The sequence below is a fragment of the Bombyx mori genome, chromosome 20 (genome assembly GCF_030269925.1).
Source record: "Bombyx mori chromosome 20, ASM3026992v2".
Taxonomy (NCBI): Eukaryota; Metazoa; Arthropoda; class Insecta; order Lepidoptera; family Bombycidae; genus Bombyx; species Bombyx mori.
Window position 1 is genome coordinate 5,763,551 of NC_085126.1, and position 25,527 is coordinate 5,789,077.

Here is a 25,527-nt window from a genome sequence, read left to right on the forward strand (position 1 = left end):
GCTACCTGATAATCTTTTGTTATTGGAGCTCACAGATTTGCATCGTGAATGGCCCACCTTGAGAGATCAGCTTGTCTCACTTTTCATAAACTGGAACGCATAAGTGATTAGCGACAGAAACCGTGCTGACTTGCATTATGTCCCACCACCGGTAAAGTTGTATGGATGAGCTTTTCTCCGGAGACCGATGGTATGAAGGTAATACAAGATGATGGTGTTCCATCAAAGAACTCAGAGTATTCCCCATGGCACGTACAGCCAAACCAGACCTCATAGATCAACGAACAAGGATGTACATACGTATGTGCCGGTGTCAATAATTTAACATATTTAAATCAAAACAAACATAGATTTATAAATTACAAAACATACTCATTTAAAATTATTTAAAATTTACATTATTATTTATTGTCATTATTATTAGGGAGTTCAACACTCATATAAATATTATCTTATTCATTAAGTACATGTATTTTCTACATGGATACCAAGTTTCAAGTCAATCGGACGCACGGTTCAGTAGTTATAACTGAACATCCGTAAAACAACTGTACATTTATATATTAGTATAGATTTTTTTATTTATCTATATTTTTCGTTTGCATTTTGTTTAAAGTGAAGGGACCCTGACTGTGCTTTAGCATCACAAAGCCCGTGCTGTCTCAACGATTACAATTTACGGTATCAATACGAACAAAACGAATACCGAGATTATTGATTTCGGTATGAATTCAAATTAAGAACATCAATCATGTGTGATTCCTGAACGTTAGTCGGACGCGCTGAAACTTACGCAACGGACGGAATATAAAATAAGACAATTATTTATGTAGTATCTATGTACCGAGAACTGCCGTTGGGAAAGAACTCTAGCGCTTGCATTGTATGTATTTATTGTGAGATTTACTGGTTCCGTACGTTTGGAATTAAAATTTAATGAGGGAATTAACTTCAGTTACTGGTCGTAGGGCGTTTTTTGAGACTGAAAGAGTAGGTACCATATTTTTCTTGTTATCAGCCCACAGACGTCCATTGCTGGACATAGGCCTCCCCCAAGCCTCGCCACAAAGACCGGTCCTGCGATGCCTGCATCCAGCGGATCCCCGCGAACCTCAATAGATCGTCGGTCCATCTTGTGAGAGGCCGTCTTCCGGTACGCGGTCGCCACTCAAGAACTTTCTGGCCCCAACGGCTATCCTTAGGTACCATAGCTCGGTGTATCTCTGAGGTGAAGCAGTATTGCGTTTCGGTTTGAAGGGCAGTAGTCGTTGTACTGTATATCACTAATGTCTCTAGATGGGCGACCGTGTCTATGTTGTTGATGGCCTGGGCTTTTGGGCTCCGGTGACCACTTAACGTACCTGGTGTTGCCCGTCTAAGCAATAAAATAAAAAACTTTAATGACGAAACGACTGAAAATGTCTAAAATGAACAAACACACTGTTTTAATATGATGCATTATAACTGTTTACGCGTTGTAAATAATTGACATCTTTCGCTAATTTTTTTTTCATCAAACATAGTTTTGTTGTTGTTGTGATTATTTTAATTACCAACAGTAAGTACGCTACATTTGTTCCATGTTTCCTTTGAATGATTATTGTCTGGAAGCGTTAAAAACCGCACATCGGATGATACCTTTTGTGTTTTATTATTTCTTATTATTTTTATTTTTTTATAGCTTAGATGGGTGGACGAGCTCACAGCCCACCTGGTGTAAGCTATTGCTTTCATTATTATATTGGTGCAAGTACTTTTTTTTTATTGGTTAGATGGGTGGACAAGCCCATAGCCCGCCTGTTGTTAAGTGGTTACTGGAGCCCATAGACATCTACAACGTAAATGCGCCACCCACCTTGAGATATGAGTTCCAAGGTCTCAGAATGGCTACAACGGCTGCCCCACTCTTCATATTTTTTCTTGGTTTCATTTTTATTACACGATGTTATTCCTTCACCGTGGCTAAACCACGCTAGGTATAGTTTCATGCTGACACACGAAGGAACCCTATAAATCTGGTTGGGGATTGCGCAAGCCATCCTGCGCGAACCGAGTCCACGCGAACAATTATTACGATCCAATAAGCATTGATTAAAGCAGATTGTGTTACAAAATTATTGAGCGGGCCTCGTGGGGTACTCGCTGACTTACTTCAGCCGACGCAATGGCCCGTGCAAATGTACCTGTAACAATCCAGATGTCGAAGCACGTTTAAGCAAAATCATAATTAGCGTAATTACTGGTGGTAGGACCTCTTGTGAGTCCGCACGGGTAGGTACCAACGCCCCGCCTATTTCTGCCGTGAAGCAGTAATGCGTTTTAGTTTGAAGGGCGGGGCAGCCGTTGTAACTATACTGAGACCTTAGAATTTTTACATCAAGGTGGTTGGTGCATTTACGTTGTAGATGTCTATGGGCTCCAGTGCTTAACACCAGGTGGGCTGTGAACTCGTCCACTCATTTAAGCAATAAAAATAAAATGATTTCGGACACTCACGGGTCTTTCCTACATGAAAATTGACTTTCAAAGATTACATGCCTGAGTTGCTTTGTATAACTTTCTTATGGAGTTCGAACATTGCAACACTGTCGATTGCACCTATAATTGAGGTGACATCTGCCATGGCCTTTTGTCAATTTGTCAATGTTTTGTATTGATGATCACTTTGTTGGTGCGACTTAATAAATAAATAAATAAATAAATAAATAAATAAATAAATAAACATAGACAGAGGCCACTGAGTTTCTCGCCGGGTCTTCTCAGTGGGTCGCGATTCCGATCCGGTGGTAGATTCAGCGAAGAACTGCTCTTGCTAGGGTTATTGTGAGCAAATTCTCTCAGGGTGGAGCACTGTGAGCTCTCTTACTAAGCCGGTGTAGGTGGAATAAGCCCATCGAAGTTGCCAGCCATTGGACAGAGAAAAAATTAGGGAGAGTAGCAAAAGTTGCGGAGACTTTTATTAGCTTACAGACACGGTTTCATTTGTATATTAATTTTTTAAACTGTTTATTTATTTATACTCCATCATACACGAAAATAACCGTAGTGTTCAAAATTCTTCGAAAATCTGTTTTCAAATAGATTACCTACTTTTATTAGTTACTGGCGGCCATCTCCAGCTTCGCTCGAGTTTTTAATAAAAAAATCCAAATTAACAATCATAATACACACACATCAACCCTTCTATTTGCGTCAGCTTACTAAAAAAAGAAAATCATAAAGATAGTTTTGAATAACCTTGGGTTACATTATTGTAGTTTTAGCAAGGATCCCTATTTAAAAAAAAAAAGAATATAGCCTATTGTATGTCACTCGGGGATAGTGTAGCTTCCAAACAGTGAAAGAATTTTTCAAATCGGTTCAGTAGTTTCGGAGCCTATTCAATACAAACAAACAAATCTTTCCTCTTTATAATATTACTAGCGACCCGCCCTCGCTTCGCTTCGGAAACATTAAAACACACATGAAACAAAACAAAAAAAAAAAATTTAAAAAAAGTAGCCTATGTTCATCAGGGACAATGTCGGCTTTTAATGGAAAAAGAATTTTTCAAATCGGTCCAGTAGTTTCCGAGCCTATTCGAAACAAACAAACAAACAAATCTTTCCTCTTTATAATATTATATAAGTATAAGTATAGAACTATAGATTTTATACACTTATGAATAGATTTGTTAGTATTAGGTATAATAATTATATTATTAGTTACTTTGATGAGCTTCGATTTATATTTAAAACGCGTTCGAAGATACTATACTTTCTATAATGAAAGTTACAATTCTCACAATTTCACAGAGACTACGTAGCTAGACAGCGTTGGGTTTTCACAGAGTTTCACAGAAAACCCATTAAAATTCCACCCCTATAGACATAGGAGATTAACTGCCCCCGCTGGGGCGCCGGGGCGGGCCTCGATCAATACGCCAGACGAAATGGCTTCTAATCTCGCCGCCGATCTTGCATCCTTGTCTCGCTTCAGATGCGGATCGAAACCTTCCTAAGCCGCAGACTTTATCACAAGCACAGAAAACTCAAAGTCGCCTGGCCAGGAACAAGATCAGGCCGTGATGCGGATCAGTAATGCTTAGACAAAAATCAGTTTTATTTCAGTACAGTTAAAGTTGGTTCTCCTATGTTTTGGGATATTAGGTTGCAGAGGCGTCTACTCGCGTGGTTTGACCTGAAATCTGTAAGCTGTCTGTAGCGATGTAATCCGGGGGTTATAAATGATGTTTTCATTTTACGTATTTAATGATTCACATTTGAAGTACATATTTGTGTTTTGTTGCGGCTCGTGATAAAAAAGATAAAAAAAAGTACATATATTTGTATACTGAAGCAAGCTTATTGTATTTCGTAATAAACGGAAAACTAATGATATTTAATTAAGTTTTTTTTAGAATTTATTTGATAGCTAGGTACTAATATTTATAATATTTAGAACAGCAAACCCGTAATAAGGCAACACCACGTCGGCTATACAGCAGCTTTATAGCAGCTTTACGGGTTACTTTACTGGTGGTAGGACCTCTTGTGAGTCCGCACGGATAGGTACCACCACTCCGCCTATTTCTGCCGTGAAGCAGTAATGCGTTTCGGTTTGAACGGTGAGGTAGCCGTTGTGACTACCGAGACCTTAGAACTTATATCTCAAGGTGGGTGGCGCTTTTACGTTGTAGATGTCTGAGGGCTCCAGTAACCACTTAACACCAGGTGGGCTGTGAGTTCGTCCAACCATTTAAGCAATAAAAAAAAGCTTTACTAATATATGATGCGAATCATTTAACTAATTTATCGTATTCATTCTTAAAAACGCTAAAAAAATTCTAACTCTAAATATGATGGTAGTATGAGACTATAAGAGTTTATTGACCTTATGTGGAAAGTGTGCGATCATCTTTCAGATGGGAACAAAGGGGAGGCGGTTGAAGGTATATTAATTATCGTCCCGCCTCCAGGGTGGAGGGCGACTGCGCCTGGCACCAAAACTCCTAGTCTAAGAGCTTGGAACTAATCGTGTAATGACATGGACAATGATCGATGTTCAGAATATTCAAATGTCCAACGACTAAAGCACCGTAGTCTTTCGTGACTAAGGAAATCGTAGTTTTTTTTTATTGCTTAGATGGGTAGACGAGCTCACAGCCCATCTGATGTTAAGTGGTTACTGGAGCCCATGGACATCTACAACGTAAATGCGCCACCCACCTTGAGATATAAGTTCTTAGATCTCAGTATAGTTACAACAGCTACAGTATAGTTACAACAGGTTTGAAGGGTGGGCCTTCAAACCGAAACGCATTGATGCTTCACGGTAGAAATAGGTGGGGTGGTGGTACCTAACCGTGCGGTCTCACAAGAGGTCCTATCACCAGTAAAAGTAAAAAGTACCTATTCGAAACGTCAGAACTAATATAATGGCAATAAATGCGAGATGAAATAAATAAAAAACCTTAATGGGTTAAAAGACCCATTTTTAGCATTGAAGATGATACGTACATTACGTATCATCTTATTGCTTTTGCAAATTTGACTTCATTACTTTTTTACCAATTAATCTACAGGTATTATACTATTTTTTTGTGTGTTTTGTTTTGTTTATTTTAAGTAATACTTGTCGTATACCGTTATCTGCTCGCTATGGTACAAATAGGCACTTGCAAGTGTTGGTATGATTAGTGTTATGTAAACCATAAAAGCAGTTTTAATAATTATCAATGAAATATGTCAATCACGATTCTGCAGGATAGCCGTCGGAGCGCCTTGGTTCCTTAGGAATGTGGATCTCCACGACGACCTGGAGCTCGACTCTTTTAGTAAGTATCTACAGTCGGCATCGCTGCGCCATTTTGAGAAGGCGGCACGACATGAGAACCCTCTCATCGTAGCCGCTGGAAATTACATACCCGACCCAGTAGACCGAATGGTAAACCGTCGACGTCGCCCAAAGCACGTCATTACGGATCCTCCTGATCCATTAACGGTGCTTTTAGGCACCACAAGCACCGGTCACCGTCCTCGTCGAACCCGTCGCTTGCGACGAAGGGCTCGACGAGCGAACTAACCCATAGACACAGCCCACTGAGTTTCTCGCCGGATCTTCTCAGTGGGTCGCGTTTCCGATCCGGTGGTAGATTCTGCGAAGCACTGCTCTTGCTAGGGTCAGTGTTAGCAACTCTCCGGTTGAGCCCCGCGAGCTCACCTACTAACGTTAGGGTGAAGCTGAAATAGCCTCTCAAGGCTATCAGCATAGGTAGGAAAAAGGAAAAAAAGAATGAAATATGGACACTCACTCGTGTATTGATAATTTAAACGCGTGTTATTTACATCTATGTATATTTACATATACTTTTTTAATTATTACACTTAATTTATTGGTCTACAGCGGGCTTAAAGCCTAAAGCCTTCTCTACCTATCAACCAGAGGCAATTAAGAGGAAATAATGGTAAATGAAACTCACCAAAAAACATACAAATATAAACATAATACTCCATATTTAGAAGCTACGATAAAGTTTTATGGAGTTCGGTATTTGGGTATATCTACTTGTATTAGTCTTGCGTGTGTTTTTCTATCACCCGTAACTTAAGAGGTTGAGGCTGTTGAATGTTTATTGTTTTAATTCTGGCTTCCACGTCCCTGGGCTCCAATAACCACTAAACACCAGGTGAACCACGTCGTAAGTAGTCGTTTGTAGTCGTCGTGGCCTAACGGATAAGACGTCCGGTGCATTCGTGTTGAAGCGATGCACCGGTGTTCGAATCCCGCAGGCGGGTACCAATTTTTCTAATGAAATACGTACTCAACAAATGTTCACGATTGACTTCCACGGTGAAGGAATAAAATCGTGTAATAAAAATGAAACCCGCAAAATTATAATTTGCGTAATTACTGGTGGTAGGACCTCTTGTGAGTCCGCGCGGGTGGGTACCACCACCCTGCCTATTTCTGCCGTGAAGCAGTAATGCGTTTCGGTTTGAAGGATGGGGCAGCCGTTGTAACTATACTTGAGACCTCAGAACTTGTATCTCAAGGTGGGTGGCGCATTTACGTTGTGGATGTCTATGGGCTCCAGTAACCACTTAACACCAGGTGGGCTGTGAGCTCGTCCATCCATCTTAGCAATAAAAAAATAAAAAAAGTATAAAAACAATAAACTGATGTTGCGATCATTGTACTCGTATAGATACTGTTAATGAACAATAGTCTAGCTCCTAGCGCCTAGATAAAGCTTAAGATTTTCGTGGAAACATCAGAACAAAGGCCTTTGTGATCGAAAGAGGTTTTCTGGCGGTTTGATGGCCTCGAAATTGTACGCTTATATATCGGGCATTATATGTCCCGAAAAATGTATGAGAGATCTTGTGTGCTTAGTGCGAATTATTTAACGTTCATGATAACGCAAAAGTTAACTAAAACATGTATGGAGTTGGAACACTTGCCTATGTTTGCCGCTAGGGGCGCTGTTCCAACTGCCTACAAATTTGAGTTAACTTTTACGCTATCGAGAACGTTAAATAATTCGCACTAAGCACACTGATTTTAGTAAGATCGCAAAATTATAATTTGTGTAATTACTGGTGGTAGGACGTATTGTGAGTCCGCACCGGTAGGTACCACCACCCTGCCTATTTTCAGCCGTGAAGCAGTATTACGTTTTGGTTTTCGAACCATCAAGGGCGGGGCAGCCGTTGTAACTATACTGATACCTTAGAACTCGTATCTCAAGGTGGGTGGCGTCATTTACGTTGTAACCACTTAATCTGGTGGGCCGTGAACTCGCCTATCCACCTAAGGAATAAAAAAACCTCTTATAAATAAATTAAATAGGTACTTCATCTTTCATATATGTATCTGTGCGATGCGACCGGTCGTTGTTCATATTCGGGCAACCAATCTTGACCCGTCCGCCGCCATTAAAACAATTGTTACAAGACGAACTTACTTACAAGCATATCTTTTTTATTTTTTTTTTATTGCTTAGATGGGTGGACGAGCTCACAGCCCACCTGGTGTTACGTGGTTACTGGAGCCCATAGACATCTACAACGTAAATGCGCCATCCACCTTGAGATATAAATTCTAAGGTTTCGAGTATAGTTACAACAGCTGCCCCACCCTTCAAACCGAAACGCATTATTGCTTCACGGCAGAAATAGGCAGGGTGGTGGTACCTACCCGTGCCGACTCACAACAGGTCCTACCACCAGTAATAAATCTACAAATACATAAAGAATATATTTAAAACAATTTAATGGAATGTGCTCATAGGCGTAATAAATATTACGTCTATGAATGTGCTATGAAAAATAAGAGTTGACCTAAAGGTTGTAAATACCAGGTCATAAAATACCAAAAAAAATATTACATTACACAATTGACATATGTCAAATGAGCATATGTTCACGTAACAAGCAAACCCGCAAAATTTTCACTTTGCGTAATTACTAGGGTGTCTTCTAGGCTCGCTAGGGTAGGTACCGCGACCCTGCTTACTTCCGTCACGAAGCTGTCACGCTTTCCGGTTTCAAAGGTGCGACAGATGTTATACAATTTTAACTTTCAACCTCATATCTCAAGGCAGGTGGCGGAGCTCAATTTTATTTATCTATTTATTCTCTTTACATAATTATTTATTCATGTACGTAGAAAATATATGAATAGTAAGAGATTTCGAGGAATAATTTCATGTGCTAGTTTAAAACAAGTAAATTTTGCATACAATGATTGAACTACATTTTTACGATTAAATTGTCAACTATGAAATTATTATTTTTTTCATTTAAACCTAATGTTTCCTTAGTCAATTTTTTTGTATACTAAGGTAAAGGAGACGAGATCGTAAAGCCCAAATTTGAAGATTGGTATTCGAGATTAAAGACTTAATTATATTATGCTAATTGTTGTCCCAATTCTGAAGAGCTATTGTTTATCAAACATTTAAAATCGATTTATGTCATACATTTGATTCTACTAAACAGCGAAGCTACCTACGAATATGGCAAAGGGAAATCACATTATATACATTCACAATGGACCCTACATGTTCCAGAAATGTAAGCCAATGGGAATACTCGAAACGAAATCTGAAATTCATTTTCTCTGCGGAGATACAACAAAACACCATGCATTGGAAGCTTCAAACGATTTTTACAAAAACTTCACAATAATCCCTGCATGCAAAGTTCTATATTCCATGGCAAGCATTATGAGTACTTACGTCGTTCTGTCACGATATGGGAAACGAGATCGATTCTCTTAAAACGTTTAACACAAACGAATATGTGTCTTAACTCTAAAGGGATATGGTCGATATTCAATTGTTTCTAATAAAATGATAGACCAATTTAAATATGGACGTTGAAAGATGGTTCTCCAGGGAAAAACCGGGCGAAGGATCACGCGATTTTCGTTCATTATTGACTGGTTTCAAAGTTACTAAGGTAGGTTTTCGCTTGAAGATTCGGGGCTTAGCACGTTTTTGTTTCGAGCGGGGTCAGGATCGATTTGCTCTGGGGAGTAAGCCAAGTCAGATACTATACACAGAATGTAGTCGTATTGTGTGTATTAGTTGAATATATTATGAAAAATTCTTTTGTTAGAGTTCTTTTGTGTGTTTTACGATGTTTTTCATGACGATTATAGTTTTAGAACATTCGATTCGTTTCTGGGCGACTTTTCAGTTGAAAGTTTTAGAAATTCTTAAAAAATATACAAATATAATGATATCAAATACTCCAGAATGAATAAAAATGTTTACTGGTGGCAGGACCTCTTGTGAGTCCGCACGTGTACCACCACCCCGCCTACTTCTGCCGTGAAGCAGTAATGCGTTTTAGTTTGAAGCGTGGGGTAGCCGTTGTAACTGTCCTGAGACCTTAGAACTTATGTCTCAAGGTGGGTGGCGCATTTACGTTGTAGATGTTTATGGGCTCCAGTAACAGAGTACAGTACACAGTAACATTTAAGCCCCTTTTTTTGGTCAGGAGGAAATCGCCGGACTTCCGCCCTCCACTGGGGATGGAGGGCGGGGCATGTCGGAGTCGAAGTGACTAAAACCTCCTGTCGCTCAACAACCCACGTCCGAACCTCGCATGAGATCAGAATTCATGAAAAGGCAAAGGGGGAGGGTGAAGCGTTTAGTGCGGAGCACATCTCTCCCTCCCCCTCGGGACGCCGGATCAGCGGTCGTCGGCGCCACGACCACCAGCTCTCTCGGTCGGCAGGCTGTCCGAAGCTCGCCTAGATGACGCCGGTTAGAGTGGGTTATCCTACGGAATACCCCGCTGGGTCAGAATCAGCGTGGTTTGAGGATAGTCGGCCTTTCATGACCTGGATATACTTGCGTAAAATGCGTGCAGAGCATTTTAAAACCCTTAATCTTTATTTAAATTATTATTTTAAACAGTATTAATAAACTATGCAAAACTGAATTACTTATTCCCTTCACTGAACGACAGCTGAGTGAATCCGTCTATGAAAAATCTTTTTAAAACTAGAGCGTTTTAAATTTTAATTGATAGAGGTTTGTTACATATCGAGGTGTGTAGGTATGGCTATTTGGTTTAAGCAAAATTTCGCTAAATATGCCTCATTCTCTTTGTAATTAAAGATGCGTTTTACTTCGTATTAGCATCAACAATTCGATGTTTTTAATTCAACCTTCAATTAAGTTTATGGATGTTATTATACATATAAACCTTCCTCTTCGATCACTCTATCTATTAACAAAACCGCATCAAAATCCGGTGCGTAGTTTAAAAGATTTAAGCATACCTACATAGGGACAGATATAGGGACAGAGAAAGCGACTTTGTTTTATACTATGTAGTGATACATATACTATTCATGTTGGAACATGAGCACGTAGACCTCCTGATAATGATGACTTGGAAAACAGATTAGTTTTAGTTGAAATCTGAGCATTAGCCACGCTTTTCCTGAAGTAATTCGTAATAATCGCGATAACGTTATCAAATGATCAAAATTTAATGAAAATAATATCGCAATGCTTGCCCACTTGTCGAATATCTTAGAAATACGACACTCGCGTTATCTACGTTTGGGATTGGCGTAAGATTGCGGGAAGATCCTTATTCTGAATGTTTTCTTGTTGTAATGGAAAACAAAATTTGATGGAATTTTAAGCTTAAGCCCTTATGACGCATTTATGTGTCCAGTGACCAAAGTGACCAAAAGCTTGGAACACTCACAAAAGCCTTTTAGAAATAAAAGCTTTTGCTACATGCTCGTATGTTGTTCTTTAGAACTACGAAAATGAGCTTCAGACAATCGAACACCTAAACTACCCTCATATCTCTTTAAAAGTGTTCTGTAATACTTGAGGAATGATCGCAGCCTGGGTCTTTGCAGAGTTGGGCCTACGAGTTTTAGGTCTAAGCATATTCTACTGTTGGTACTAACATAATGCGTTTTTCTATGGCGAAACATTAATGCATTCTAATTTGACAAATATATTTAGATAGCGCAGAACATGAGACGGTATACGTGTCGCAAAAGATTTATCCGCGAAGCAGCTGCTCTTGATTTGTTAGATCTCCTTCGGAGGCGCTCGGGCAGCTGTTATCTAATCTCACCCTTCCTGGCTGAGCCTTTGCTAGCCCGCGTGTTCTGGTGAAACTGAAAAGGCCTCTGGGCCACCAGTAATCCTTAAATCATAAAAAAACCAGTCGCGAAAATGGAAGAAAATATCTCACATTGCATTTCCAGTTTAGTAACCCATAGATATTGTAGGTATTAAATTAGTATTAGTTTAATATCGATACATTACATAGTGTTCTACTTCCCTATTATTGAAGTAGTATTGGAATATAATTAGAATTATTTTTCTAAAACGTAGACTCAGCGGTGCTCTCGGCTAGGGCCAGTGTTTGCCAGTTTTCTCAGATTGAGCCCCGTGAGCTTGCTTACCTAACCGCGTGTAACTGGAATAACCTCTTAGGCCCGGCTATTAGGTAGGAAAATAGTAATAACTTGACATATATATACTATGTTTTGTATAAATGTGTATTTGAATGTATATAGATCGCACGCAGCCGAGGGTAGATTAAGATAACCCAAGATAGTCCACGAGAAAGTCGTTATGAAAGGCCACGACCTTCAGCATTGAGGTATTATCGAGCCAAAGAGGAGGTGAGAATGTTTAAATAATATGTAACTTTAGGATATTATAATATGTACGGCGTTGTATGTTATGTACAACATATATACATATGTAGGCCGTGTAGGTTTTGTATATGTGTACAATTTTTTTTTGTTAATAAAGCATTGCACCTGCTACTGGGCTTTGTAGACAACCTTTGCTTGCCTGTTAGAATGTTTCAGACCTTAAGTACGCCACTATTTTGAAGTGTGTGTAGTTAAATAAAAATATGCCACAAGGAACCACGCGATGAATTTCGGTCGCAAGCTTTTGAAGAAATCTGCTGGAAGGCAAATAATTTCATATTCTTTATCCACGAGCGAGTCAATCAATATAACACACATAATGTATTTATGATTTTTGCATTGCTCATCTCGCGAATTCTTTGCTGCCGCAATAAAACAAAAATTAGAACCATAATTATTCATGTTGTAGTAATTCCTTCGATTTTCTCGAGACACAATTGAAGCTACTTTTGAAGCTTAATCTGACATTCTTCATCATCCAATATCGACGACCAACAAATATATTGGTAGTCAACAACGATCACAAAAACTGTAAAATCATTCGATGCGTCACAAATAATTTAATGAGAATGATAAGCGCGAGACTAAGCCGTCAGACTAATATTAACTAGTAGTCCCGCATTAGTCGAAATTCGACAATAATTAATTGAAATTATGAGTTTGTACACTATTATGATTGTATTTTCAAAGTCTATTTTCTATAATCATAATTTTCGCCAAGTCTACAGAAGACTATAGAAAAATTTTAATAAAGACAAACAATATTTAATCTACTCTCAATTTGACCACAGACGTCAAGAGGACTTTTTGGCGGGAAAGCGAGGAGTGAAGTTGTGTGATTTGTTTTATTTTGTCTATTTAGTGTTTCTTCGGGTTCAAATGTGTAATAATGGTGGTTTATTAACTGTTTAATATCTGTGAAAGTGCACAAATGTGGGAAAATGAAACAAAGCCGCTGGACGTAACTTCTCGGGTTCCTCCAAAAAGTCCACTGAAAAAATCTTAGTAAATGACCACCATTTTACTGAGATTATATTTCATCCCATCCCATAACAACTCATCTCATGTCATTTAATTTCATCCCAGTTGATTAATGTCTCAAATTAATCATCTTCATTTCATTTAATTTTACTCCTTATTATCATTTTTCATAAAAATATGAATATACATTAAAATAAGACATGACTTAAAGGCCTCAGTAACCAGGTCATAAAATCCCTTAAAAAAAAACAGACGTCAAGAACAAAAGTTTGACAATAAATAAATAGTACGCATGCGTGTGTGCGTCAAATACATGGTAGTGTGTGTAATGTTTTTTTATTGAGTTAATATATTTTTTAGACATAATTTAAAAAAATATTAACATTGTGCTCTCCTTCTCTATATTCTCTATAAGTGTGAGAAATTTCATACTCCTCCGTCCGCGCAATTTTCGCAAAAAGTGATACAAAGTTTTTGCTTCACGTATTAATATTTTAATAATTATGACAAGTCATATTTTGCAGAATAAGCCCGTGAAACCGCCAAGTATGTCGCCAGCGATATCTCACTAGATTTGGAACGCACTACATCACTTTAGATAGCCGCGCCACGTACGGGAGCTGGCTGGGCGTGCCCGGATACATAGCGTGTTTGATCGTTCCAATTTAAGCTTAATATAGATGTTTTTTATCTAGACGACGTTTGAGGATACATCAAATATGTGAGTGCTTCTGTCTTCCACTCGAAAAAAACTAACGAATCCTAAAATTAATATTAATAATGCTTTTTTTTATGTTTGAAATATTATTGGTGGCACTGAGGCCTTTTCAGTTTCACTAGGACAGGTGGGCGAGCAAAGGCTCAGTCAGGAGGGGTGGGATTTGCTAACAGCTACCTGAGCGCCTCCGAAGGAGACCTAACAATTCAAGAGCAATGCATCTACTACCGGATCGGAATCGCGACCCGCTGAGAAGATCCGGCGAGAAACTCACCGGGCTGATGTATGGGTTAGGTTGCACGTCGACCTCTTGGCCGAGTTCGACGAGTACGGTTACCGGGGTCCCTAAGCCTGCTCCTAGTATTAGAACTGAAGGCGTCTAATGCAAAGGTTATTGGATCTGATGTATCCGTAAGGACGAGATTAATAATGTATTAGGGCTGTCACTGAATAAATTGCGGCCACGAGATTTATTGATTTGCTTATAGTTTTTTATAATGTTGTTATGAACATAATTAAGAAGACTACTTTTACAGTTTACTATTTTTACTATTTTATTATTATTAAATTATTCCTGACGTTTTGAATATTTTACAGTTTTTGGTGGTCACGAACCACTTTACTTGTATCAAATGTTATAGAACATTAATGGTTCTGTCCGATGACGATATGATGATGGTAACGGATCGGGAACAATCAATCGTTGCCCATTCCAATGACAAACTCTTCGGCTATCTCATCTTTGGAATAAAGCAGAGTCCGATGACCCAATTTTCACTTGAGTGATGATTACTAAAAGTTAAACTATTCTAATTAAAGCAACAATGCATTGGTGCTGCCGTTTTATACCTGCGATTGCTCCATGGTAAGAACGGACAGAGTTCTGGCTCCTACTAGTCAATTCCAATATGAGTCTCTTGTAACAGATCCTTGCATAAAATTATAGTTAGTTTCGAATCAAACAATATGAAAATAAAATTGAAATTTCCGTGACCGCTAAAATTTCCAGAAATCCTATGATATACAACAACCCAAAACAGGACAAGAGGTACACGCAAAGTTGAATCTCCAACGGACAGTTTCCACGAAGCGTTTCAATGGCTTCATTCATTCGATCATCGGTTTTGTAACGGTAACGTTGGGTCTATCACGGAATCCACCGTTGGACCTTGACCTGTAGCGATCCCTAATCGCACTCCTCAATGCCCATGGCGTTTTAGGAGAATGCGGGAGGCGGCAGGTCTAGTTCGACTGGTGGTTTATCGTGTTTGGATTCAGATCTCGTATGTATGCTTCCTCGAAACGATGGCATCACAGTCAATGAACAAGTGACGTACGGTGTTTGAAAATACTGATGCTCAAGTCAATGGCGTTGCTTCCTCTTAGAGATCTCGAGCTCGTTCTGTTGTTGTTTGATAGTTTCATGCGAAAATTACTGAATGAATTCACGCGGCTCTTGAAGTCAATGTTATAAACGATTTATGGACGAAGTATAGTCGAGGAATTATCGAACTTGAAACCGTTTGGGTCATTTATTAGTACTTTTTAGGGTTGAGTTTATCGAATTCGTAAGGTTTGTTGTAAAATAAATACAATATAAAATTTATCTTGTTAAAATTAAGACAATTTTCGGATTGCCATGTGGCAACACTGTCGATAGAAGCGATGGCAGTAGTTGGACGATAGCGAGCCATATTAAAAACGGCAAGGATCGAAGTAAAGAACCCTCTTTCAAAGTCACCCTCAGTCAAAAAAAAAAGTGGAAGACTGTGTATTTTGTATTGAACACATATCTAATAGCTGTAAGTGGAGATACAAAGAACATAGAACAAAGAATTAACTGAAGTACTGCAATCGGTGTCAAGTTTCCCGGCTGGTTCAAGTGGAAGTAAAAGCAGAAGAGAAGTAAAAGATGTACAGTTTATGTAGATTTAATCTCCTAATGTTGATTATAAAGGTCTTTCAGTAACTTTATGCTCTCGTGGCGGAAATAGGCAGAACAGCGAACCATAAGCTTTAGCTAATTAAGAATAAGCAGATATCGAATATGTAACTAACGTATTTTAATGATTAAATTTAATAAAATACATATTATTATGTTCTTGTGGTGAGGCAATCTACCGGTCCGATTCATTTAGACTAAGACATCGTGTCTAAAGGGGCATTTACGTATCGTCGTTGTCAAACCAAAATCTGCTATGTGCACTTTTGAGATTTTTACTTTTTAACCTTTTCGTATAGTTCACAGCCCTATCTACCTAATAAAAAAAAAAACTCTTATGTGTCTATAGCTTTAATATTTATCTATAGCTTTCATTTGATATAGTTCTTAAAAATTCACCTTCATATAAAATTTTATACAAAAATGTTTTTACTGGTTAAGTCAAAATAGAGTTTTTGCACATTAAAGATTTTGGTTTGACAGCGACGTTATCATCATCACTTAACACCCTTTTTGCGGATCTCCTACAAGATTCTCGCGCCTAGGGGGACGCACGTGTGGGTCGCAGTAGCCCAACATTTTAAAAATCTACTATGAATTCTTCTACCCATCCACAGCGATAGAAACGCTGCAGTATTTTTTTCAGCAACACTAAATAAGTCCAATTCTTTATCTGGATATCTAGGTTAGCCTTATCAAGATATAATCGTTTTATAATTCGTTAAGATATCTGTCACGCTGTAAGTACTAATGTTTGTTCTGTACTTGAAAAGTTCAATTGTTATCTGTAACAGGTATTAAAGGATATGAATCATATTATATCTATTGATGCAACCGTAGTTGGGTATTTGTTTGACGTGTTCATTGTCTAGTTGTTTAGTTTCTGAGTATATTTATATAAGGATCACAACGTGAATTACGTCTTGTATTATTGAAATATAAGATCGAAATTCGAATGGTAACGTCTAACAGCTGTTAAGCCAAAGTCCAGAATCATCGAATGCTGTAAACGTGGTCACGTTAGTATTCTTCTGTGACAACGAAAAAGTCCAAAAGGAGCACATCTAAAGGAAGTGAAAAAAAAAAAACACGCATGCGCACGGAAGCAAAGGACGTTGCTCCGAGATGCGTCTTACATATTGATGCCGATGCCCATCACTCTCCGAGATGGGAAAGCTCGTGAGAGCATCTGAACACGTTTACATATTATGGGATGTTGGTGCGTGCGTGTTCTCATGTATATTAATAGACGCGCCCCGCGTTTTCGCTCGCTTCCAATTCGTAATTCAGAATGAATGAAACATGGTTTTTAGTGGTGGTAGGACCTCTTGTGAGCCCGCGCGGTTAGGTACCACCGCCCTGCCTATTTCTGCCGTGAAGCAGTAATGCGTTTCGGTTTGAAGGGTGGGACAGCCGTTGAAACTATACTTGAGACCTTAGAATTTATATCTCAAGGTGGGTGGCGCATTTACGTTGTAGATGTCTATGGGCTCTAGTAACCACTTAACATCAGGTGGTCTGTGAGCTCGTTCACCCATCTAAGCAATAAAAAGAAAATGCAGAGTTGTGTGTGTTGATGGTATTCCGCTGACATATAGATCGGGAACCACCTAACGCGCTGTCGTATTTATTAGAGCAGACATACCCGGGTCATGTCGTTGATCACGATACAAAATCCAAGTTTTAAAATGTCTGTGGGGCATTTCATCTGAATTCGTTCGGTTGTTATGTGAACAATCATTCGAACAGACAATTGTCAATTTGAATCATTAGCTTAGATTAGTGGAGGTAATGTTATTTTAAATAGTAGCAAGTGGCATATTTTCAGTTTTTCTATCGCCCAGTTTTACTTTCTAGGTAGGTATTTATTTATTTTATTATTTAAAAAAGCATTGCCACATTACAAACATTTAACATTGAAAATAACATAAACTATTTAATTTATGGCCTGATGCATATGACGATAATGGCGTACGTAACATTGGCAATTCATCGGCTCGAAGATGGAATACAATAATTAAAGAAAAAAAGAATACCTAATGAAAACATACTTTGAAATTCAAATTCAAATTTATTTAACAAGTAACAGGTTGACAACAATGTTTTTCAATAGTTGGCGGTAGTGATTTTTGCGCCTGTTCATTTGTCAGTGTCAATTAGTGGCAAGGAAGTATACGTTCGTAGAGCCTAAGGACATTATTAAGACCACCGCCGCCTACGATTCGTGTAAACCAAAAAAATACAAGAATAGTGTCATCAAAATTAAAAAAAAAAACTTTAGACACTAATTTTTTTTGCAAGAACTGAACCTAGTATTGCATAGCTCTTAAGAACTGAGCTTAACATTGTATTTTTTAAAGCCATTTAATTTGACCGGGTTATTTTAATTTTCCTAGAACTTAATACACTGTTTGAATATTATGTACAAGAATAAATTCCTAGTACATGTTTGACAAATAAAACTTGTGTTATCTCCATTTCGAATGACTCTCACAGACTCAAATTCCGATGTGTCAAGTCTGTGGTCAGTTTGTACGTAGTGTAGCTAAGAACAGTATGTTAACTTTCGTTTAAAATTATTAATTGCTGTTTTGTCTGTAAATTAAAGTCGATTCAGATTCTTATTTTTGATACGGTCTACACTGCCTAGTGACGTAATTAATCTGCTAATACGTGCTGAATTTGATTTCGTATGAGGTAGATCTTGTGACTACAGGAAGATCATTATCCCTGCCTTCGAGCATCTACCATTTCCAGAAAACTCCCCGAGGCGTAAATTGTTCTTATTAATGTCAACCAAACTACAAGCAACTTCAGCTTTGGCGTGGCTGTGTTTTCATCATCATCCAAGTCTTAAAGAGGTATGAATTTAACTGTACGTAGCTGTCTAGTTTTGCCAGTGTCCGTGGACGAGGTTAACCTTGCAGATGAATCGCTAGATCGCATGTTTTTTATAGCTACAAACAAAATTACAACGTTTATTTTCCTAAGTAGTTAATTAGTTATATATATTTATTATTTATTTTTGCCCTTGAATAAGCTTAAATTTTCTCTTATAATACATCTTGTTTTGTTCAGTGGTTGTGATGTTATTACCTTTGTACCAGTGCAGTATTTTATCGAACCTACTTATTGCATTAGTCCCGCGGGCTAGCTTACATTGCCTACCGTTCTTAACAATACTGTGCGAGCTGTGTGATTTGAATTTAACGAATATGGGATGCGGAGCCGTGATCGAAGGTACGTGCTGCCCGCGTTTTAGATAACATCTCATTGTATCTCATTACTGCTTCATAGAAACATAAAAGTGATATCCATACTTAGTTATCGTGTACAAGAATATGCGGATTGCAAACTAACCAAACTAAACTAACAAAATGAATTTATGGCGTCTTACTTTAAACGCATTATGCAAAGTTTAATGTCGAGTTTTTTGTTTCAATATATATTCGAATTACGTTCGAATCATATAATTCGAAATTATTTGGGTCATTTAATTTTTAGGGTTGAGTTTATCAGATATGTAAGGTTTGTTGTAAAATAAATATAGATATAAAATTTATCTTGTTAAAATTAAGACAATTCTCGGATTGCCATGTGGCAACACTGTTGGCGGTGGGAGCGATGTTGGTAGTGAGGGCGAGGCATATTAAAAACGGTAGATATCGAAGTAAAGGCTCCTCAGGTTAGAGACCCGGGAACTCATCTACTCGTCTGGTTACGCTGCCATTACCGTTTTAGATTATCAGGTTAGGTAGGAGAAAAAGAAAAAAAGAAGTAAAGTCGGAAAAGAGCCTCGAAGGCTGTGTATTTTGTAGTGAACTTATACCTAAAATTTGTAAAAGTGGAGATAGAAAGAAATCAGAGTACAGAATTAACTGAAGTACAGCAATCGGTGTAAGACTTCCTGACTGGTTCAAGTGGAAGTTTACAGATGGAACCCGAGGAGTTTAGAGCCCCGTGAAGTCATCTACTTGTCCGGTTACGCTGGCCCTTTTATTTATCATTATCTATATATTAATACGTGAAGCAAAAACTTTGTATCCCTTTTTACGAAAATTGCGCGGACGAAGGATTATGAAATTTTTCACACTTATAGAGAATACAGTGAAGGAGTGCAGAATGCTAATATTTTTTTTAAATTATAGAGCCCCGTGAACTCATCTACTTGTCCGGTTACGCTGGCCCTTTTCTTTATCATTATCTATATATTAATACGTGAAGCAAAAACTTTGTATCCCTTTTTACGAAAATTGCGCGGACGGAGGATTATGAAATTTCTCACACTTATAGAGAATACAGTGAAGGAGTGGAGAATGCTAATATTTTTTTTAATTATGCATTAATAATACATTAAATCAATAAAAAAACATTACACACACTACCATGTATTTGACGCACACACATATTTATACACTATGTTTATTGTCAACTTTTTGTTATTGCTTAAAATCTGTGGTCAAATTGAAAATAGGTTAATATTGTTTATCTTTAATATTATTTGTCTACAGTGTAGTCATGACGAGATCTGTGATTATAGAAGTATAACAGTTTTTGACAATTGAACCATAATAATGATCAAACTTATAATTTCAATTAATTATAGTCGAATTTCGACTACTGCGGGATCACTAGTATATTATTATGATTATATTATGATTAATTACGTTACGAAATTCGAATCCTTTATTCGATATTTCTGAGATATTGTGGTTCGGTAGCCGGAGAGCGCGCCGACGACTTATCTCTCCGAGATACAACTAATATTGTGATAGTCTGGATCGGACAATAAATACTTGTTACTTCTCACAGTCGATACTGATAAAACGCGATAACAGATTGATCGGTTCGTATGTAAATATTAACCGGCGAGATTGACACTACAGAATCGTTGTTTTTTCGAAATAACCAAGACTGTTTTTTTAATAATTTATTTCCGGCCAGCAATAACAAGACTTTATAGTCTAGCACAGAGGTCGGCAAAGTGCGGCTCTTTGAACACTTAAGTGTGGCTCTGGCATAAATATCCTACGGGCTTGCCCGGCCTCTAATATTATCCGGCTGTAGACGAAAAAGCCGGTTAATAGTATGTACGGTCATTCAATATCAGCACCCCTGACTGATGCCGATTATTATATAGTATATTAATCGAAGCAGTATACAATATAGCATTTATTTTATGATTTGCAATAATAAACAAACATTTACAAACAGATTTGGCTCTCCATTTTTTTAGGTCGTTTTAATTTGCATGCTCTTTGGACAATTAGTTTGCCGATCACTGGTCTAGCATAAATAATAGCTGAGGCTGTTTCATTAGCTATGCCAAGTTTGAAATGTACTTACTCACTCGAATACTTCTTCGTTATGTCGAGACGATTACGATAATAATATCATACGGTTATTTCGGTAATTGTTATGTAAAATAGAGTGGTTGTGTCGTCTGTGGGTGGGTATGGGGTTGACAAACAATATAAAATAATTATTAATGATATCTATACATATAAATAAAATTGGAGTGTCTGTTTGCAATATTGAAATAGCCTCTTTTTACATGCATACGAATATATATACGGTACATATACCAAAATAACATTTTTTACAATTTTTGTCTGTCTGCCTGTCTGTTTGTTCCGGCTAACTTCTTGAACGGCTGGACCGATTTTGACGGGACTTTCACTGATAGGTAGCTAATAATATAAGGAGTAACTTGGGCTACTTTTTTAGACTAGCTTCGCCCCGCGGCTTCACCCGCGGTACGACAATAACCGCGGGACTCGGCTATCAATCATAAAATTTAATGTTTCCGAAGCGAAGCGTGGGCGGGTCGCTAGTTAGCAATATAAAAGGTTAACCGTTCACCTTAATAATGCAATTTTTGTCTACGGAATTTTCCCGGCTGCGCAGAATAATAAATCTGGCTATAAACCTGAGGGACAATGATCTGAAACTCGTAAAACGTATTGCCAGCATACACATGTAATAACTTTAAGGATTAATGCCAACATAAAAGCAAGAAATTCAAGGAAAATCTATGCTTCACAAGAACAGCGCAGTGGCATTAAAATGTATCCTTGCAAGATTTAAAACAGTCTGCAAATTGGTACGCGCAATTTTTCGTCGAACGCAAGTAAGTTTACTGGTGGTTGGACTTCTTGTGAGTCCGCGCGGGTAGGTACCACCACCCTGCCTATTTTTGCCGTGAAGCAGTAATGCGTTTCGGTTTGAAGAGTGGGGCAGCCGTTGTAACTATACTTGAGACCTTAGAACTTATATCTCAAGGTGGGTGGCGCATTTACGTTGTAGATGTCTATGGGCTCCAGTAACCACTTAACACCAGGTAGGCTGTGTGCTCGTCCATCCATCTAAGCAATAAATAAAAAAGTACATTCATGCCGAAGTTATCCTCGACCAGTCGTATAAATAATGTTCAAAGCACTATACTCACCTGCGTCGCTTGACACAATAATGCATTCTTGCACGCGCAACGCAGACGCGTCAATTTCGCATTCGTCAACGCGCACGGCCATCTCTCGCGACGACCCTTCACGAGCCGTCTTTATCTGGATGTTGAACTGTTTATCTGATATCTTGTTGCGTTGTTATATTAATTCACTCGCGTGTATCATGCACTCATAATCCTCTGTCCGGCTTTTCAAGGACACTTACACGCAAATCGTCTGCAATTACAGAGTTCACTCTTAAAATAATTTGCTTTTTTAAGGGTTTTTATGATCTGGTAACTAAGACGTCGTGTCTTATTTTAAATTTAATTCTTATTTTCACTAAAAATGATAATATGGAGTGAAATGAAAAGAAATGAAGATAATTAATTTGAGACATTAATCACCTGGGATGAAATGAAATGAAATGAGATGAGATGATATGGGGTGAAATATAATCTCAGTAAACGGTGGTCATTTACTGAGACTTTTTCAGTGGACTTTTTGGAGGATTCCGAGAAGTTACGTGTAGCGGCTTTCTTTCATTTTCCCACATTTGTGCACTTTCACAGATATTAAACAGTTAATAAACCACCGTTATAAAAAATTCTAATGCTGCAATTGTAAGCCCGAACGCCATAGAGTTTATAGCACCCATTCCGATCTATGGGGTAATGTGCTGAAATGCGAAATACTACTTCTTTCGGGATGGTTGGCCCTGTAGGAGTCCGTATTTACTTAAGTAATACCGAAGGGAATGGCTTTTGATTAGCTTGTCTAAAAAAACGCATTACGCATACTTATAGGGATCCTAGATTTAACGGTCACAAAAAAAAATTGCCATTGATGATCAATATTTTAATATATTTTTTAACTTCAATTTTCCTGTTCCTCTGTGGAAAAATCCCGTTCGATATCTAAATAACTGGAACCACGTAACGGACAATGACATTTGGGAACGCCATTCTTCACGACGCCATCTCGGCGCTTATGTATTCACGGCCTGTGCTCAGTGTGATCTTATGATACGCAGAATCCGAATACAATAGCCAAGTTCTCCATATCGAAGCGATGTCCAATAAGACCGCTCATGGTATCACTATAAGTATAGAAGCAATTCGGGAATTCCAAAAAAAGAACAACGATTTCGTTGTTACTGGCAACATTAGAATACCTTACCAAACAAAACAAAACATAGTTAATTAAAAAGTTTTTAATCAACTAAAAAATGTCTATGCGCTAACATTAATAATTCTTTTCCATATTTTAAATAAACACGATGTGTGTTCAACGTTTTTTTTTTCATTGATATGGTTTTCTTGTCTTGTCATTGAGATATAAATATAAATTTTTTATCGAATATATTTGCTGTCCGAAGTGCACTTCATAAACGTTTCTTACTAAAGAAGCCTAGTTAACAGATAGCTATTATATAGCCATAGTTTTAGTGCTGATGATTCATTAGATATTATAGCTAAAATTCACAACCATAATAATGAAACATATGACCTTTTTTATACTCCACGCAATGTATGTAATGCTATTTAAAAACAATTACCGTTAAAATTTGACGGTATCGTACTACACGGCGATCTCTAGCTTAATTGATTTACATTGCGGGATCAGCAATAACTGGTTCAATTGCTAATTATTTTTCGACAATTTATGGGATTTTCCTCTTCAATATCCCTTTTTAGTCGGGTACCTACCTCATTGCTATAAGAAACATGAGATTAAAACGTAAAAATAGTTTTAATCATGTCTTTTTCATACTTAATGTTGACAGATGAAAAATATTTTTTGCTCGCCTTTAATTTTGAAGTTTTCCTCTTATCGAGCTCCAGATTTAGTACACTGAGCCGCACTCGCCCCGAGATCCTTGGGGAAAAGATGGCTTCAATGAAAGAATCTAAGAATTTAATATATAATGTATTATTGTATTTAAAATTTTTAGATTTTTAAATATTAAATTTTTTGATTTTTTCTCTGTAGCCATCTTTTCCCCAAGGATCTCGGGGATGGTATGGATATGTGATGAGACGAAACGAAAATGAGGTTGGTAAGAAAATGTTAACTATGAATGTGGAAGGATATAGAGGAAGAGGTAGACCTAAGAAGAAATGGATGGATTGCGTGAAAGACGATATTGGTAAGAGAGGAGTGAGCGAAGAAATGGTATATGATAGAAGAGTATGGAAGGAGAAAACATGTTGCGCCGACCCCAGGTAACTGGGAGAAGGGCAGGATAATGATAATGATGATATTGTATTTAAAATAATTACCTACGATGTTTCAGGCCGCCAGCCGTGCAAATCTAAATTTCCTGGTATTCATAATGCTAATTACGAAAGTTAAAATGCCTATTATGAAATGTTCGAAATCCAGAGACGCCAATAAAGTTTTATAATTCCTTTAAACATGTTTCTACAAAACCCGTTATAACATCATATCTGTGATAATCAATTTTAATTCAGTGGCCGTATTCACGGCGTCGATATCTCGATACGCAGTATCCGAATACAATGGACGACGGTGAAATCGACGGTGGTACGTGGCCTTATTCTGTGAGCTCTGTTTAGGTTGAATCACTGCCCAAAAGGTAGATCGGAAATCCAATTGTGCAACGAGGAAAATGTATTTTACACGGTGTCTAAGTTCTTTTTAAATATAAAAAAAAAAAAAATCTAATGAAATACGTACTCAACAAATGTTCACGATTGACTTCCACGGTGAAGGAATAACGTCGTCTAATAAAAATGAAACCCGCAAAATTATAATTTGCGTAATTACTGGTGGTAGGACCTCTTGTGAGTCCGCGCGAGTGGGTATCACCGCCCTGTCTATTTCTGCCGTGAAGCGGTAATGCGTTTCGGTTGGAAGGGCGGGGCAGCCGTTTTACTGTTAAAAGTGAGATCTTACAACTCATGTCTCAAGATCGGTGGCGGTATTTACGTTGTAGATGTCTATGGATGCCGGTAACCACTTAACATCAGCTGTGAGCTCGTCCACCAACTAAACAATAAAAAAAATAGGTATATTCAAAACTGAACCATTAACACATTTTAGTGAACTTTCTGGTGTTGTCATTCCATAAAATCAGAGCGTATTTATCGATTTTCCTCTGCTCTCAAACTCTACATTACACTTACCAAGCGACAACACGTTATAGGTTTATACTTTTTTTTTCATTAATATGACATTTAAGAGCAATTCGGCTCACGTGCGAAATTGTTTTTTGTTCTCGCAACGGAATA